The 10,479-nt window shown below is 37.3% G+C and overlaps 1 protein-coding gene across 6 annotated transcripts in view; it reads right to left on the minus strand.

Annotated features, from left to right (window-relative positions):
• LOC129726899 (serine proteinase stubble) overlaps positions 1-10,479 on the minus strand; it is a 134,787-nt gene that overhangs the window by 101,340 nt on the left and 22,968 nt on the right. The gene's annotated exons all lie outside the window — the stretch shown is intronic.

The following is a 10,479-nucleotide window of genomic DNA, read 5'->3' on the forward strand; positions in this document are numbered from 1 at the left end:
TGATTTGTATAACACATACTAAACGACTCGATAACAACCACGAACAAATTTCAAACAGAATTTAAGCTAGCTCGATAGTTAAAATTTGATCGTATTTAGTGAAAAACAATTTTAGCGTAACTTTATATTTGCTTGAAATCAATCTAGAACTGCAAATTTTGATAATTTGCAAGTTAAGAAAATTAGGCCTTGCTTCAAGAACGTGTGTGTGTGGCTTTAAGAAAGGCGAATTGTAATTTGTACTTGGCGGAAGGAACGAAACAATTCACTTTGAGCCAGTGGCTAGCTCTCGTGGTTGAATAGTTGACGGAGGACTTAGCGTGCAACATTCGTCTTTATACCTAAAAAACAACGCGCAGCTCAAACTTTTTTTTCTTTTCTTTCATAATACCGTGTGCATGGCCCTGCTCACTTGTCGTTGTTTGATTGTATTCAAGACAATCAAAAACAATATCGCACGCTAGCTCTAGGGGCTAATAGCGGACTCTTTTAACTAGATTAGTTGAAAGAATTCGTTACCGATATTGTTTTTGACACATTTTGCATGTGTAGGATAAGTACTGGGGCACGGTGTTCAGCTCGAAAATTTTTTTTAACCTTATCGCGAATCGAAGTCGATAATAAAGGGTGATTTTTTAAAAATTGAACGCATAAAAATAACAAAACTGTATGATATCAGTATTCGAGCCGATAAATTGGTTTATGCCATTTACTTTTTAAAGATAATTTCATTCAAATGTTGGCCACGGGTACGTTTTAAATGGTCCATACGAAAAGTCCAATTTAGGGTCGCTTTTTCGAGCATTTCGGCTGGTATCTCGCGAATAACGCGTGTAATGTTGTCTTCCAAGGCTGGAATTGTTGTTGGCTTATCCGCATAGACGAGAAACTTAACGTAGCCCCACCAAAAATAATCTAGCTGTGTTAAATCACATGATCTAGGCGCCCAATTCACCGGTCCATTTCGTGAGATGAATTGCTCACCGAACTCATTTCGCAATATGTCCATTGATTCGCACGTTGCTCCGTCTTGCTGAAACCACATGTCAACAAGACCCAGCTCTTCCATTTCCGGCAAAAAAATCAGAAATCATCGCGCGATAGCGAGCGCCATTGACCGTAACATTGCGATTTTGATCATCTTCGAAGAAGTACGGACCAATGATGCCTCCAGCGTGTAAACCGCATCAAACCGTGCATTTTTCTGGGTGCATTGGCGATTCTTGTATTGCCTCTGGTTGCTCTTCGATCTAAATGCGGCAATTTTGCTTATTAACATACCCATTTAACCAGAAATGAGCTTCGTCACTGAACACAATTTTGCGCGAAAAACATTTTTCACAGAGGACCAATAAAATTTGATTATTTGCAAGCGTTGTTCAGGCGTAAGTCTGTTCATGGTGAAATGGCAAACCAAACTGAGTACATTAGACTTTGACAGCTGTCAGAATTCCCGCGTGAACTGTCAAATCTGAATACACGAAAAACCAAATAGCAAAGAAATCACCCTCAATAAAACAATCACATGGGTTTATTTCATCACATCATGTATATTTTAAAGACGGTTTCAGTTTAAATTTAATCTCGTATTTTTCGTAGTTATGTTCCTACCACGTGGGTGGTAAACGTAGAAGAAGATGCACAGTTAGTCCCAAGGTCAAAGTACAACATTTGCGTTACGTTGATGTTAATTCGACAGAAAGTGTATGGACTAACTGTCAAATTGCTGCAAACGCAGCCGCAACGTATCACATGTGCCTGGGCCTTTGGGCTGCTAACTTCACGGCCTGTACCCGCAAATTACGCGGTTGTACCTTGCTTCGGAAGTGTTGAAATTGGAGGGGAACGCTGCTAGAGATAATATCCTGCAAGTGGCAATTCGTAATGACGAGAAGCTGAACGAGTTTCTATCCGGTGTCGCTAATTGCCCAGGAAAATTCTTTTGAATATCCAAGCTGTGCTGCTTTCGAAGAAAATAGATAACAAAACATTAAACCCAAACGTCCTTTTAGGGACAAGCACTTGTTTTCAATTGAAGCAGTTAATGAATTTTTCATATCTCAGTACTATACAGTACACGTGAGTTTACTTTCAATAGCATGAATCAACGCAACTCTTGAATCGGCTATACCGAAAAAGTCAATTGAAAGAATCCTGCCTGCAATCAGTTTTTTGAATGAATGATCCGTTTAATAGAAGTTTTACAAGCTACAAATCAACCAAATTGTTTGTCGGGAAGTGTGCTTATTCTACGTCAGTTATGCGGTGGTGGATACTTAACACACCGATACTTAACACGCACCGTTTTTTTTTGAATAAAATTTAAAAAGTAACACTTCTCTTGAATGAAGATTATTTGGCACAAAATCAGACAATTTCACACAACTGAAAATGCATGGTTCCTTAATAAAATCAATAATGTGTAAAAGTGATTTCTTCGCCATTTGTCTCAGTTTGATTCATCAGATATGTCAAATTCGTTAAATTTGCATATCCCACCTTGATTTGGTGCACTCGAGCTTCATTGACCTACCGGTGTCGAAACATAATAAGTTAAGAAAAATGAAATTATTACCAACTTTTGACAAAAATCGGTGCAATCTTCAAAGTCGCTGAAATAGTAATTAGTATCGAACCCTTTACCACCTGGTTGTTTTATGTTTTCCCAAATGTTTTGTTAAACATTTTGAGTGCGTGTAATTTTATCCTTATGTACGACTTATTGTAACGTATAATATTCAACATAATGTAGGCCCTGAGGATGATCCCATAAAAGAACCGAAACGTCGGTGCAAACCGAAATATCAAAACCCGTTGTATTGAACATCAATCGCAGTCAAAATTAACTTCAGCAATTAAGTTAGTTTCAAGATTATTTTCATTTTTACAAGTATATTTAAATTTTCACGGAGGGTTAGCCTCAATTGTGGAAGTAAATAATTCCTCGCAATTTCAGTTACACATCTTTTATTGTTGATTGGCAGCAGTTGTGATTGATCACACGACACAATAAACTAACTATTTCGATCTTACGGCATATGATTAGCGCCACTGGCTCGATGTAGGGTCGTTTTATATTTTAATTCCATAGTTTTAGTAATCCATATAATGGAATAATTCAATTCAAAAGGTGTATTATTTGGAAGAACAGAGGGTTATAATTTGTTTGAAAATATTTTGTTTTGTTTATAATTGTACCAATTTTTACATAATTGGTTAAACATATAATTGGATTTACTGCGTTTTTTTCAGAACATTTAGACAACAAAACTTTTGTCAGTCATTTTCTATCGCTTTTAGATGATTTGTGTTTATTCAACAGCCAGCAGACATTTGTCTATTTATTATTTTTTCTTAGTACTAACGCGTTGCAATAAAACTGAATTTTATGTTCGACTCATGCTTGTTCTAAACTATGAACAACCGAAATTTATGTGGTCTGTAAAATTTCAGTTCAAGTTTTTGTGCATCTCGTGGTTTGATTTGTAATCGTTTCTAAATCAATTTTCATTCATTATTAAAATAAAAAGACATTACAACGAAATGTCTCTAGAAAAAAAAAGACGCAAGCTCCATCATCATCACCGGGAGTACCCCTAGCACTGGGTTAAGCAAATCTTCTCTCGCCTTCTCGGTGCTCAGAGCGGTGAGTGATTTGATGGACCAAACAGGTTTCCGGAGAAGCATTCTAAACTTCTATTGAATTTGGAAATCTGGTTCTAGCCGAGGTCGGTCAACCGGTGAAGGTCGTACGTGGCAACACTTTCGATTTTCTTTTCTCTCCCACGATTCATGTAAAGCATGAAAGCTGGCACCGGAGAGGGAGGGAAAGACAGAGGATTAATTTCACTTCGAAATGTGCCTTCATTAGCAGGTTATGGAATTTCAAACGTGCATCACTTGTGAGTGCCATGATAATTGGCAAAGCGTTAGATGTTCTATTTTCAAACAGTTGGAGATCGTGCAAATTCAGGTGGACCAGTACTAAATTTTTTTATTTCTTGGTTGGAAATAACTAGTAACTATTTTATTTTTAATTGCTGTTAACTATTCCAGGTCGTACAACAGATTAATGTGTCAATTAGCATCTCCGTTCCAGCCGATTTATCTTCTACGCGTTATCCTACAAACGGTACCGCGGCTAATCTGTTGAATCGATTCGCGCATGTCTACCCTAAAACTGGTCTTACGGAAAGCTTCTCCAGTTTGTCAGATGCAAATTCCAATCCACTTGCGGTTGCATGGAACGGGCAAAGTAGGTACTCGTTTTTCGTTGACAATCAGTCGGTCGGTCGGTTGGTAACTTGAATAAAATGGATTCTTTTAGAGGGAAAGCAACCCAGTGACAGCAGCAACAAACACACGAGCCCAGCAGGAAAGAATGAATGACCTCATAACGATGGACATGCGAGAGTCTTGCAGCGTCGACCGATGGTGGCGATCGCGGTTGCGGTGACGGCGGCGGAGAATGCGTTGGTCAATGGTACGAACGGCTTCATCGAACGCTCACCGAGTGCCACAGTGAAATGGGAAGTGGAACTGTTGTTCGGAAGGTAGCATGACTAGCGGCAGTACACGTAACCTCAATTTCAGGTGACTGGCGGTATCATCGTATGAGGAATCCCTCATTCCCTATCGTATCTTCAGTGTGATTGATGTACATCGTTGATTGGGTTGTAGCACAATAGTTATGTTTTAGTTGGTACGATGTTAGCAACTTAAAATATTCAGAGTACCACTTGTGTCATCTATGCATGCACCAATTCATTGTACCAAGAACATCATCATATATAAACAATTGAAAGTGGATATGATAACCTCAAAAGCGCTTTGTATTTCTCAGGTTGAAAACAAACCTTTTGTTTGGAGAAATTAACAGCAACAGCCAAACGCCTCTTTGTTATAAGATTCGGATCCTACAACTCAGTCGTCATGTGCTAGAATTCTCAGCTAGAAATCAAATAGTCAGTTTTACCCTGTTTCACAAAGAAGTGAATAAGTTATCTTCTAAATTTTTTTCCGAACTATGTTAAGGTATTATATTATAATTATATTAATTAGGTCCATTTTAATACTTTGATCTTATCACTTTTGTAATGTTTGCTATTATTAAAATTAAGTCTCGCAAAACAGTTATTGATCTAAAAGTTTATAATACAAGCAAATACATGTTCTATGCCCCATAACCAGAACACGCGTATGCTTCTTTGTCCTTACTTTTCATGAAAAAAAGTAAACTTATTTGTGCAAATTGGAGCATAAAAATACACACTTTTTCCCGCAATTAAACCTTTCTTCGCCAATTTTCATCTAATCAAAAGTCCAATAACAAGGTGTTTACAAAGAGCCCAGTGTCCACCACTCGAACAGAAGCACATTTCATTGTTCCGTTCAACTTTTGATCACATCCTGTGTACCATGAAATTTTCTTTATTCTGTCTTGCATGAACTCGCACGACAACGTTGGATTTGCTGACATCGTTCCTCAGTTCGTTCGTTGGACAAGATTTCATAGAAGCTGAACAATGACGCTTTCCTTCTTCTGCTATTTAATGAAAGCCGCCCCACGGTACGCGCGATGTTAAAGGTGTGAAAATAGTAGCTTAAGGGCCAATAATAAAATAGAGAAAGCAGTAACGTGGTCATGTTTGGCATTCTCTAGACAAGTCTGAGATGATTATGAAAAAGCTCCTCGCTTAGAGCAGTTTGTTGTTAACTGAAGAATCATTCAACCATGTTTAGGCGTCGCAGGATGTAAGCCGATGGATGCTGCTTAACACCTTCACTTGTCTGAAGGGTTAACAACTTATACACACTTGATTTTACCCTCAAATGCCATACCAAATTAGTCTGAAATTTCACTCAGCAATTGCCGAATACAAGTGAGTTTGCTCGTTAAAACCTAAAACTCACGGCTCCGAGTGGGTAGCACTAGACTATCCGCACGTACATTTCCGCAGTGTCGGTGTCATGGAAACACGTACAGATTACGGAACGCCATCGATTTCACTTTCGCCCTGTCTGAGTAGCTATTACTGAAACTTTTCATTAGTCATGCAAATTCCGCCTCCTAAACGGCATCAAATTGTTAAACATATGCCTATTCACTCGATGAGTTTTTAATCTTGAAACTGCAACGCAAATCCAACCCATCGAGTGAAGCACTCAAAGTGACGCAGCCAGAGTCCATCGACAGCGCGGGTAAAATATGTAATCGCTGCCATCATCAAAACATACCGTTCGCGAAAAAAAGTTGATTGCTCAAAATTAGAACCGCTTGCCGGCATTTTTGTCTGTATTTACTTTGCCCAGTGTGGTAAAACTGTTCGCTTTGGCCACTGTTAAAACGGGAATGGACGAGAGAATTTTTTCACTGATCTCGTGTATGATTCTTCTATTTTCTTACCCGCTACTAATCACTCCACAGAACATCAACCATTTTAACCCGTAACCCGTTCTGAAGCATCATACTTCAGCGAGGAGCTTCGTAACAGCAAGTCATAATAATTATAATTATACGATTCTCTCTGTTCAGCCTCAAACAATCGCAATCGGAAGCTGCTTTATTAATACGGCGAGAGGCTTTAGTCGTTATGTTTCAGTATTGATTGCATCACCGTTTTTTTTTTACAGAATCGAATCACGAATAACTTTATTAAAATCCTGCTAACAAACGTTCGGTCTTGTCAAAATGGTTCCACTTCCGTCGTTGACGAAATTAGGTTAATTGATAAAGCAAACAAGATCGCTTCGCACGGGTATTCTGATCTTCATTATAATAAGCCAAATTTGCGGTTCTGGGGGTGTCCACATACTTCACCCGCATTATATATGCACACAGATACAGGTATCGGTACCTGTACCTGCACCTAAACGGCAAAAGAGAAAGCGAAGAATATTTAATGTTGAGCTGCTTTGAGCGGTGCGTTGCTTACGGGGTCACAGTCGACTGAATGAATCGAGAATAACTGGATGGATAAAATGAAAATCGGAAGTATCTATATGTAACTTATATCGAAAATTTGTATACTGTTCTATGTGAAGATAGATTTCACAGATTGTATTTGTGAATTCAAAACGGTATCTCGCATAGTTAGTTCGATTGTGAGCGAATTAATATTATTATTATTATTAAATTCTTATTTTGTAGAATAAAATACTACAAACGATACGTCGTACCCTAAAAGTGATAAATGGTACTTGGGTCGTTATATTTTACATTTTTCCAAAAATGTCACCACTAACCAAGGACTAATTCAATAATTTACGGCATACGGCCGCGTAAAGGCCATGTAGAAAAAAAATCTTATCTTTTTAAAACAAATGCTTACGCCAAACAGTTAGTGGCTTAGAGTAAAATTATCTCAGGAACACGATGCAATTGTCGAATTTGAAATCAAAATATACTTATTGGCCGAAAACTGCAATTTAATGTTTCAACTATAAAAATAACATATCTGGCAACACTGCCAGGCATAATTGTTATTTTTTGGATTTCTCAATTAATGTTCTTCAAATTGCATTATTCAGAATGTCCATAATAATGCCAGTTTTGAAGATATTAGCAGAATAATAATAATAATAAATGCAATAACTCGAGTTTTGCTCATGATACCTCGGGGTGATAAGTGTTTTTTATGTAAAATTTTCTCATGAACACGATAAAATTACACTGAATTCTGTTTTCACGCGACTTTTTTACGTAATTTTATTTTACACGATTTTTTTTACGCGATTTTCTCGAAATTACACGATTTTCTTGAAATTAAGCGATTTATGGCATGGATAACACTTGTATATGAACCAACATATAACACACACACATGCATGCACATACATATGGGCAAAAGTGGTACATGTGCCATTTTCACACTTTTTGGGTTTTTTGCATAAATTGATGCAGAACGCAATAACGTACTAAAATATCCAAGAAAAACCGAGATCTGATAACCCAAACCAAAGTTATAACCAGAACAATTTTTGGTAATTAGCATAATTACCATTTCGTTGAAAGCAAAAGTGGTACATGTCCAGTCTGTGCATATAAGATGAATTGTAAGTCGAAGATCTTAGGATATAGAACATTCATGTCTTCAGCAAAGTTGGTCAAGTGATTGAGTACTTTCAGATGAAGATCTATCTGTTTTGGAATTTTCTCACTACGTGGCGCTAGTGTACCTGTGACTATTTTGTAACAGAAAGAGTTTTATCTATTCCAGTATTAACTCGTATGCTGTGGCCAATTTAGAAGATAATTCTCTGAGGTCTTTGATATAGATATATATTTACACACTGGACCCGGGTTTGGCTTTAGGCAGGCCACCGATAGCCTTCCGGAAGATCCAGAAATACCGTAATTAAGGTCAATTTTCTAAAGTGATCCTAGTGCTTCCTAACTTTTTCGAAACTGCTTCTGCGGGATTGATTAGAAACGAAAAGATTTCACCGAATGATCCGGAACTAGCGTAAAATGTCAATTTTCAAAAGTGTTCCTAAAGCTTCCTGTTTTTTTTCGAGACCAATTCTAGAAGGAAAATGAACTTTTAACGAAAGATGCTCCAAGATGGCCACCACGTGAACCACCGGTACTACCATAAAAGAGATTGATTTTTAAGAACAGTCCCACTTTTTTAAAAACCCCTCCCAGACGAAAATAAATGATCTCATGACAGAATGTTACTCAAATTTACCATCAGATAGCCCTCCGATAGATCCGGAGCTACCGTAAACGAGATTAATTTGAAAAAAAAAAACAGGTCCTAGTCCCATCTAGATACGGTGTATATTTTTCCAAGGCTGTATCATATTTTCAGTTCACATATTTGTCGCTCCTCTAACTACATACATTGTCTGCTTTAATGAACAGGTCCTAGTATTTTCCGTGTTTTTTTTTTCGAAACTATCACATGCAAAAATATAGCATAATATCAAAGAAAAGCCGAGATCTGATGACTTATACCAGAGTTATAGCCAAAATAATGTTCAGTTTTCCTCTTCTACGGTATTTCTGGATCCGGAGGGCAACCGGTAGTCTACCGAAAGTTGAACCTGGGTCCATCGTGTAGTTATTATCGACCAAATAGCAATTCTAAAGATACCAGGGTATTTTCCTTTGAATTGGCTCCAGTCGATCTAGATTATTTAAAATGTCTTCTGTTACATATACACTAGCGCCACAAAGTGACAGAATTCCTTAACAAACAGATCATCATTCTATAGTACTCAATCGCTTGAACAACTCTGCTGAAGACATGAATGTTCTATGTTTTAATATTAGCGAGCTGTAATGCATCCTTCATGCTTAGACTGGACATGTACCACATTTGCTCTCAACGTTTTCTGGTTGTCATTATTTTTCCCATAGAACAAAAGTGGTACATGCTTTTCCATTGAAGTCTGTGTAAGTTTCTCAACCAGAACTCGTTATGCTTTCATGTACCGTCTTTTGAAACCTTTCCAGCAATGATTTAGTGCAGTTATGTTGGGAAAAATTTTTGAAAATAATTTACTATTTGAGTGTTTTCGTTTATCGCGTCTCCTGAAAAATTTACCAAATGGCACATGTACCACTTTTGCTCTCAACGGCTCATATACATACATACATACGCACATACACACACACACATACATACACACATACACACATATGCACACATACATACACATATACACACGCATACACACATACACACATACACGCATACATACACACATACACCACATAGCAAAAGATTTTATTAAAACGACGCGATCTTTTTTTACACGATTTGTTTCAAATTACGCAATTTTTTTTACGTGATTCTTTTTTGTGCGCACGTATCAATCGCGTAAAAACAAAATCCAGTGAATTCAATTTGAAATCAAAATATACTCATCCGCCGAAAAATTCAATTTCATTTGTCAAATGCAAAAACAACATATCCGGCAACATTGTCGCTCAAAATTGATATTTTTGTTGGAATTCTCAACTATTTTTATTTCAAAATTCATGTATTAATTTATTTCTAGACATCATGCTTTTGAAGCTATAAATGAAAGACAACAAGGCTTTTTGACGAAAAATTGCACTTTTTTCAAAAAAGGGGAGGGTCTCACGGGCGGGGAGTGAATTGGGAAATTGGGATTTTTGCATGATGAGCTTAAATCAACCATTCCACAAAATTTGAGCCAATCTAAGGAGGTCGGTGACACGTTTGTCTCTTTTCTGCACACCTGAGTTGGAATGACCTATATGTGCATTAGGGTGGGACAAAAAATAAATGTTAGCTCCCATGCACTTTTAGTGTTCCTTATGGGTCCTATAACAACTGTGTAACTTTGCAGATTGATCGGTGGAACTATATTTTTGCGCCCGATTTTGAAAGTTTCCATACGATTTTATATGTGAAAATCCACTTTTTCAAAACATATTCTCTAGAGATGTTCGGTTGGCTCCTAAAAATATATGGAAACCGTGTCCCAGTCTAATTTACATATGTG

The sequence above is a fragment of the Wyeomyia smithii genome, chromosome 3, assembly GCF_029784165.1.
Source record: "Wyeomyia smithii strain HCP4-BCI-WySm-NY-G18 chromosome 3, ASM2978416v1, whole genome shotgun sequence".
NCBI classification, from domain to species: domain Eukaryota; kingdom Metazoa; phylum Arthropoda; class Insecta; order Diptera; family Culicidae; genus Wyeomyia; species Wyeomyia smithii.